Source organism: Oncorhynchus gorbuscha, linkage group LG24 (genome assembly GCF_021184085.1).
Source record: "Oncorhynchus gorbuscha isolate QuinsamMale2020 ecotype Even-year linkage group LG24, OgorEven_v1.0, whole genome shotgun sequence".
Taxonomy (NCBI): Eukaryota; Metazoa; Chordata; class Actinopteri; order Salmoniformes; family Salmonidae; genus Oncorhynchus; species Oncorhynchus gorbuscha.
Window position 1 is genome coordinate 36,081,041 of NC_060196.1, and position 9,467 is coordinate 36,090,507.

Genomic DNA, 9,467 nt, shown 5'->3' on the forward strand with positions numbered 1-9,467 from the left:
TTTAGCTACATTTTCAGATATGATACGTTTATAGTTTTGTCAGAAAGTCATTTCCATTGCAGGTTAAAGCGTACTGTTAGCAAGCTAGTGAATATTAGCTTGCTAGCTAATTAGCTAACGTTACGTGTATGATCTGTGCAGCCATTTTCACAAAAGTGGGGTTACAAGATTATCAACTTTCAAAGCAGAATTGCTTTCCCATTGTTCCTCAACTGCAGTGTACAATATACCATGCTGTAGCTCTGAGTCTCTACTTTTATCCAATGTAAAAAAAAAAACACAATTTCAAATTTTGCAACATAAGTCCAAATCGAGATGGTCGGTCACATATAGAGGACAAAATAGAGGTACAGGATCGGTCATTGACAAACCGTATAGGGGATAAACACTGCTATGAGGGGGTTGGTTTAAAGTGTGGTAGACATACAGTACACAGTGCCATAGATAAAGGATGACTGCTGCATTGACTGTAACCTTTGCAAATCTTGCAGTTTAGATGTAAAGTGACTTTCAGGAAGAAAAGAACTGGAGTGTTTAGTGTGAATAGGAAGATGAGGAGGAGAGGTTGGATGATACTCAAAGGAGACTGACGGCAGGAAGTACATTATAATCTGAAAAAACATTGTGGGTGGTATTCCTTTCCAAATCTATTTTGCTACTGAAGAACTAAGACTTTGAAGGCAGTCAACTCAGGAAGTGATTTTAATTTAACTCAATAGCTTCTACATTTCATTTTATAGGGAAGTCATTGAAAGTACTAAATTACTAAATTTAATTTTCATTTAACTTTCTGAATTGACTGCCTTCAAATCTTTATGGCGTAAAATGCCTGCTGTGTATGCAAATTCTGAGAATGAGTTTTTCTGTCTAATAGATTGCATAAAAGCAAGGTTCTAGGGTCCTAAAAGTCAACCCTGGACCTCTGGCCCCTGGCCAGTTCCACTGCATTTTTTCACTGTTGCCCTCTTATCAGGGACCAGACCTTATAGGGTAAGAGTTGAATAACCCTGCTCTAGGACTTCCAAATCTTCAAGATACACTTTTCAGAAACATTTTACCCCTAGTTTCAAACTACTGTAGTACTGGTACATAATATACTCTAATCTTCAATTTTCAGTCAGGCTGAGAAACACCAACCCCAGGCAGTACTGGATAAGACAGTCAGAGAAAAACAACCATTCAAAGCTTTCATTTAATTTCCTCTTCTAAGGAATGTTTTAGTTTGTTAACAAGGCAGCTGCTTCTCTGCTCTACTCTGTCTCTGCTCTGCTCTGTCTCTGCTCTACTCTGTCTCTGCTCTACTATGTCTCTGCTCTACTCTGTCTCTGCTCTGCTCTCTCTGCTCTGTCTCTGCTCTGTTCTGTCTCTGCTCTGTCTCTGCTCTGTCTCTGCTCTGCTCTGCTCTACTCTGTCTCTGCTCTACTTTGTCTCTGCTCTGTCTCTGTTCTGCTCTCTCTGCTCTGTCTCTGCTCTGTTCTGTCTCTGTTCTGTCTCTGCTCTGTCTCTGCTCTGCTCTGTCTCTGTCTCTGCTCTGCTCTATCTCTGCTCTACTGTCTCTGCTCTGCTCTGTCTCTGCTCTGCCCTGTCTCTGCTCTACCCTGTCTCTGCTCTGATCTGTCTCTGCTCTGTCTCTGCTCTGCTCTGCTCTGTCTCTGCTCTGCTCTGTCTCTGCTCTGCTCTATCTCTGCTCTACTGTCTCTGCTCTGCTCTGTCTCTGCTCTGCCCTGTCTCTGCTCTACCCTGTCTCTACTCTGCTCTGTCTCTGCTCTGTCTCTGCTCTGCTCTGCTCTGCTCTACTCTGTCTCTGCTCTACTCTGTCTCTGCTCTGTCTCTGTTATACTCTGTCTCTGCTCTACTCTGTCTCTGCTCTACTCTGTCTCTGCTCTGCTCTGTCTCTGTCTCTGTCTCTGTCTCTGCTCTGCTCTGTCTCTGCTCTACTGTCTCTGCTCTGCTCTGTCTCTGCTCTGCCCTGTCTCTGCTCTACCCTGTCTCTGCTCTGCTCTGTCTCTGCTCTGTCTCTGCTCTGTCTCTGCTCTGCTCTGCTCTACTCTGTCTCTGCTCTACTCTGTCTCTGTTCTACTCTGTCTCTGCTCTACTCTACTCTGTCTCTGCTCTACTCTGTCTCTGCTCTACTCTGTCTCTGCTCTGTCTCTACTCTACTCTGTCTCTGCTCTACTTTGTCTCTGCTCTGCTCTGTCTCTGCTCTACTCTGTCTCTGCTCTACTCTGTCTCTGCTCTGTCTCTACTCTACTCTACTCTGTCTCTGCTCTGCTCTGTCTCTGCTCTACTCTGTCTCTGCTCTACTCTGTCTCTGCTCTGTCTCTGCTCTACTCTGTCTCTGCTCTGCTCTGTCTCTGCTCTGTCTCTGCTCTACTCTGTCTCTGCTCTACTCTGTCTCTGTTCTGTCTCTGCTCTACTCTGTCTCTGCTCTGTCTCTACTCTACTCTGTCTCTGCTCTGCTCTGTCTCTGCTCTACTCTGTCTCTGCTCTACTCTGTCTCTGCTCTGTCTCTGCTCTACTCTGTCTCTGCTCTACTCTGTCTCTGCTCTGTCTCTGCTCTACTCTGTCTCTGCTCTGCTCCCGCCCCCACATCACTCTCACCCCAGCTGTCCAGTCTCCTTCTCCAGTAGCCGGTCTACACTTCTGTCTACCCTCCATTAAACACCCTGCTTGATGAAATCTCATTAGTTATCAGAACTCTTGAAAAACAATGAGACAGATAATCCAGTCAAGTCCCAGACTGAACCACCATGCTGCTTCCATCACGCTGCTCCATTGGCTGGCTGGGGACTGAATATTCTATTTACTGCTGAAAGTTAAAATTGGGAGAGGGGGTGCATTCCTTAATGCCTGTGGTTGGTTGCAGATTGGGGTTATTATAGTAAACGAAAACTGAAACAAAAACTAAAACTAATCGATTTCGCAAACTGAAATAAAATGATTAACAAACCTGTTTGAAAAACTAAAACAGTTATATTTGACACACCAAAACGAACCAAAATAAAATAAAAACCATAATGAATTATGTTCAGTTTTAGTTTGTTTTCTTCTAAACTTGAGATTTTCAAGCTTCTTTTTCAAAGGCGAGGCTGCGGAACCGGAGGTAAATGCCCCCATCCCGCCCCACGTTCTGTTCATGTGTTTCTTTACCTCTAAGCATACATTTTTGTGGTCACCACCCTCCCTTCACATTTCTCACTGATCATTAATGATAATTCTTCAGGTTTCACCATGAAACATCCATGCAGCCTGCCAACCATTTGATCTCAATCAGTTTCATGGGGATATGCATTTAGATGTTCTTGAGTTAACACTGTTGTTTTGAAGTAGGCTATGTTGTTGTTTTGAAGTAGGCTATGTTGTTGTTTTGAAGTAGGCTATGTTGTTGTTTTGAAGTAGGCTATGTTGTTGTTTTGAAGTAGGCTATGTTGTTGTTTTGAAGTAGGCTATGTTGTTGTTTTGAATTATGTACAGAGAGTGAATTTTAGAGCAGGTGGTGTTAAACTGTGGCATACCTGTATTTATACTGAACAAAAATATAAATGCAAGATGAAAAGTGTTGGTCCCATATTTCATGAGCTAAAATAAAAGATCCCATAACTTTTTATGTGTAGGGAAAATTGTATTTTGCTCAAATGTTTTGTTTACATCCCTGTTAGTGACCATTTTCTCCTTTGCCAAGATAATCCATCCACCTAACATGATGCATATCATAATTATGTTGCATATCATAATTATACAGGTGCATCTTGTGCTGGGGATAAAAGGCCACTCTAAAATGTGCAGTTTTGTTACACAACACAATGCCACATATGTCTCAAGTTTAGGGAGTGTGCAATTGGCATGCTGACTGCAGGAATGTCCACCAGAGCTGTTGCCAGATAATTTAATGTCTCTACCATAAGCCTCCTCCAACGTTGTTTTAGAGAATTTGGCAGTATGTCCAACCGGCCTCACAACCGCAGACCATGTGTAAGCGCGCCAGCCCAGGACCTCCACATCCGGCTTCTTCACCTGAAGGATCGTCTGAGACCAGCCAACTGGACAGCTGGTCTCTATCTGTTATAAAGCTAAAGAGTGTAGAGGACAGTACTCTTTGTTTTGTGTCTGCTAGTGTTCTGTTGACCTTGGGTTGAATCCCTTTCATGAACTAACATAATGAAGTCTAGATGCTGCCAGGTTTACAAACCTCTCAACCTCCCAGCAGATATATTCCATTACAACACATTTCCTTCATTTAGCTATGTCTGAAATTCTGACACAACCTTTGAGAAGGGCAGTCCTCAGACACCATTGGTCCTCTTTGGCACAACAAGATTAACTGCATTTATTTTACCATCTTATTTCCATTCCTTTATTTCCCATCTTCTCCCATTTGGTGCCTACATCTTCACACTGAAAACGCTTGTGTTGTAGGATCCCCTCCCCTTTATACCACATAGATAAAGGCATTCAAATAACTGCAAAATTAAGCAGTTATTTCCTACCGTATCACCACCACATGTGAAACATTTCTCACAGAGTATCTCCTCCATATCCAATTACGAATTATAATATAGAACGTATATCATTTCTGACCCATGAATTAGTTAGTAAATTGTGCTGCTTGACCTCAGAGAGAGTGGTGGTGCGTTTCATGTTTGTTAATTATGAGGAATACATCCTCGGGCCAGGAGAGAAAGAAATACACAATTTGCTGCAGCACAAGAATGACATTCACATTGTTAGGCTGTGTAAGTTCAGCCCTGATTGTGGATTCAACTCATGTCTTTTCATTCTCACAGAAGCAGACCACACACACATCCACACACTGGGGGAAGGGACATCTGAGCTTCAATTTTCACAGTAGATTGAAAGCCAACATAGAAGTCAGCTCGGAGAAATAGTTTCAGCAATTGAAAGGAGTTGTTGATGGAAATCAGGGGGAGCGAGGCAGACTGACAGATGGGTGTCCTGACTGCTGGGTTGAGGGTTCAGCAAACAGAAACTAGTCACTACCCACTGGGAAAACACTGGTTGAATCAAATCTGTTTCCACGTCATTTCAATGAATTGACGTCTGTGCCTAGTGGGAATGCTTTATTACTAGCTGAAGATGCTTTTCCACAGGATTTTTCTATTTGAAAGACAACCACATAATGGGCTACTGGAAATATGAAATGGTTACATTTTACAATAAGGCCTAGATCGAGGTGTAGATCACATTTCACATCCCAGTGTTTGTACTTGTAAACAAGGCTGTTAATGAGAAGCTATACAGCCAATGGCCATGTCCGCTTTAGGTATAATGTCTAGAACCAATTGGGGATTTGACAGCTCTAACAGCAGTTCCACCTCTAACAGCTCTAACAGCAGTTCCACCTCTAACAGCTCTAACAGCAGTTCCACCTCTAACAGCTCTAACAGCAGTTCCACCTCTAACAGCTCTAACAGCAGTTCCACCTCTAACAGCTCTAACAGCAGTTCCACCTCTAACAGCTCTAACAGCAGTTCCACCTCTAACAGCTCTAACAGCAGTTCCACCTCTAACAGCTCTAACAGCAGTTCCACCTCTAACAGCTCTAACAGCAGTTCCACCTCTAACAGCTCTAACAGCAGTTACACCTCTAACAGCTCTAACAGCAGTTCCACCTCTAACAGCTCTAACAGCAGTTCCACCTCTAACAGCTCTAACAGCAGTTCCACCTCTAACAGCTCTAACAGCAGTTCCACCTCTAACAGCTCTAACAGCAGTTCCACCTCTGACAGCATCAAAGCGGATCTGATTGAATAAAGCCCCAAGGCTACAGTAATTAACATACATATTGATAAGAACTTAATCAATAGACATAATGGTGAAATATTTACCCCTTACTATGAGCAATTATCTTTATAACTTGGTTTGTTAAGATCATCATAGCCTCATAAACACATAAGTAGTTCTATGTTTTATAAACGCGTCAATGTTTTCTATCATTTCAGCCTGTAATTTTGTGAAAGTAGTGCAAATGAGACAAAATGTCTCCCCGTAAATTGTGCACAATTGTGTACAACATAATCAATTTCATATGATATGTTACGTCCTGCAGTTATTATAAGTCCTTAAGATCCCGTTCAATATCTTTAATGAATTATTCCTTTGTGATAGCGACATTAAATCATGTTAAATAATGACTGGACATTGTGATAGCGACATTAAATCATGTTAAATAATGAATGGACATTGTGATAGCGACATTAAATCATGTTAAATAATGAATGGACATTGTGATAGCGACATTAAATCATGTTAAATAATGAATGGACATTGTGATAGCGACATTAAATCATGTTAAATAATGAATGGACATTGTGATAGCGACATTAAATCATGTTAAATAATGAATGGACATTGTGATAGCGACATTAAATCATGTTAAATAATGAATGGACATTGTGATAGCGACATTAAATCATGTTACATAATGAATGGACATTGTGATAGCGACATTAAATCATGTTAAATAATGAATGGACATTGTGATAGCGACATTAAATCATGTTAAATAATGAATGGACATTGTGATAGCGACATTAAATCATGTTAAATAATGAATGGACATTGTGATAGCGACATTAAATCATGTTAAATAATGAATGGACATTGTGATAGCGACATTAAATCATGTTAAATAATGAATGGACATTGTGATAGCGACATTAAATCATGTTAAATAATGAATGGACATTGTGATAGCGACATTAAATCATGTTAAATAATGAATGGACATTGTGATAGTGACATTAAATCATGTTAAATAATGAATGGACATTGTGATAGCGACATTAAATCATGTTAAATAATGAATGGACATTGTGATAGCGACATTAAATCATGTTACATAATGAATGGACATTGTAAGAGTTACTTGTGAGGAATAATTTATATGCACTGACAGTAACTGAGTCCTAAATAGCACTTTATTCCATATATAGTGCACTACTTGTGACCAGAGACCTATGGTCAAAAGTAGTCTACTATATAGGAAGTAGGGTACCATTTGGAATGCAACCAGTGTTCACCAGATTTATGACCTGATTGTAACATGATGGCATGATGCAATCTCCTTTGCCTTGCAAGCTTTATGTTCTATAAAACATGAGACTTGTCATCCATTACATCAGTAAAAGACCTATTCTGTTCTCTCAGTTATGCCTCTTTCTGTCTCTCTGATATATTATAAACCCAATGTGCGTCCAATATGGCACCCTACTCCCTGATTAGTTCACTACTTTTGATTATCGAGAGTAATGCTCTACATAGGGAATATGGTGCAATTTCAGACGCAGCCCCAATGATTTAACCCAGCCAGCTGCCAGAAAGATTCATAAGACACCACAGCCTTTTAGAAGAGGAACACACTTGGCCTTGAGAGATTTCCATAAATGAAATGCTCAGTTTAAAATTTGCACTTTCATTTTCTTCACATCAATTTTAATTTTCTTCTCTGTCAAGATTTGTTTATTTTTAAATCTCTTTTGTTATTCATCATTTTTCAAATCTCACTGCGTTTCTCTCGAGGGGCAGGGAGATGTATAGGCCAGGCTAATTAGAATTTGATAGGCTAAACCATTCAAGAAGAAGAAGAAGAAGAAGAAGAAGAAGAAGAAGAAGACGGAGAAGAAGGAGAAATAGACGGAGAAGAAGTAGACGGAGAAGAAGAAGAAGACGGAGAAGAAGAAGAATACAGAGAAGAAGAAGAAGACGGAGAAATAGACGGAGAAGAAGAAGTGAAAGTAGTGCAAGACGGAGAAGAAGAAGAAGGAGGAGAAATAGACGGAGAAGAAGTAGACGGAGAAGAAGGAGAAATAGACGGAGAAGAAAGGAGGAGAAATAGACGGAGAAGAAGTAGACGGAGAAGAAGGAGAAATAGACGGAGAAGAAGTAGACGGAGAAGAAGAAGAAGACGAAGAAGAAGAAGACGAGAAGAAGAAGACGAAGAAGGAGAAGAAGAAGACGGAGAAGAAGAAGAAGACGGAGAAGAAGAAGAATACAGAGAAGAAGAATATACAGAGAAGAAGAAGAATACAGAGAAGAAGAATACAGAGAAGAAGAAGAATACAGAGAAGAAGAAGAATACAGAGAAGAAGAAGAATACAGAGAAGAAGAATACAGAGAAGAAGAAGAATACAGAAGAATACAGAGAAGAAGAATACAGAGAAGAAGAATACAGAGAAGAAGAATACAGAGAAGAAGAAGACGGAGAAGAAGAATACAGAGAAGAAGACGGAGAAGAAGAAGAAAGAAGAAGACGTAGGATAAGGTCACTGGTAAATAGACTATCTATGTTGACTTGTTAAAAAGACATTGTCTTGTGATTTGTATGGGCACTTCTATTTAGTTAAAAATCGATGCAGTGCCTTTTGCTATTCAGACCCCTTGGATTTCTTCAAATTTGATTGTCTTACAAAATGGGATTCAAATGGATTTGTCTTTGTTTTTGTCAACAATATACACAAAATAAGTATAAGTACAAAAGAAAAAGCATATGTTTGGGGCGAATCCAAACACTGATTAACTGCCTCCCTATTTATAAGCATGATCGTGGCTGCATCATGATATGGGTATGCTTGACATCGGAAAATACTGGGGAGTTTTTCAGGATAAAAATAAACGAGATGGAGCTAAGCACAGGCAAAATCCAAGTGCAAAACCTGCTTCAGTCTACTTTATACCAGATACTGGGAGAGGAATTCACCTTTCAGCAGCACAATAACCTACAACACAAGGCCAAATCTACATTGGAGTTTCTTACCAAGAAGACAATGAATACTTTTGCAAGGCACTGCAATGACGTATTCCAGCTGCATACTGGGGCGTGTTGTAGAAGAGACTGACAGGACAATGCTTTGTTAGAATGGTGGTTTTATAACAGCTTGTTACACACTATCAGCTCCAGCCACACTGTATTTAGAATAATAATAATATCATTTGGTGGGTGCTTATATTTGTCCTATTTCACACATGTAGGCCTACAATTGTGTATTAAACGCATGTGTGAATAAAACATAAATAAATTGCATAGGTGATCCTAAAGCATGTAGGCTTAATGGCCTTGCTCAAAGGCACATTGACAGATTTTTCACCTTGTTGGCTCGGTGATTCAAACTAGCAACCTTTCAATGACTGGCCAAAACGCACTGGCCACTAGGCTACCTGCCTAGTTAGGTGTTGATGGCCCACATACAAAAGTTGTCCTATGATTGGTATGGCTCTGATATGTAAAATCTACTACTGTTTGGACAAGAAAACGTTTAAACTTACATACACTAGTTGTGAGCTAGGGGTGTGTTGTAACAGAGAACTTGTCACTTTCCAAGTGAGATGACTATGTTAGCGTAACCCAGCAACGGCCACTGTATTGTTCCAAACGGTATCTGCGTTTCCCCCCATAACGTACCAGACATATTCTCTATAGTCTAAGGACAGCAGTGTGTCTCCACAGAAAC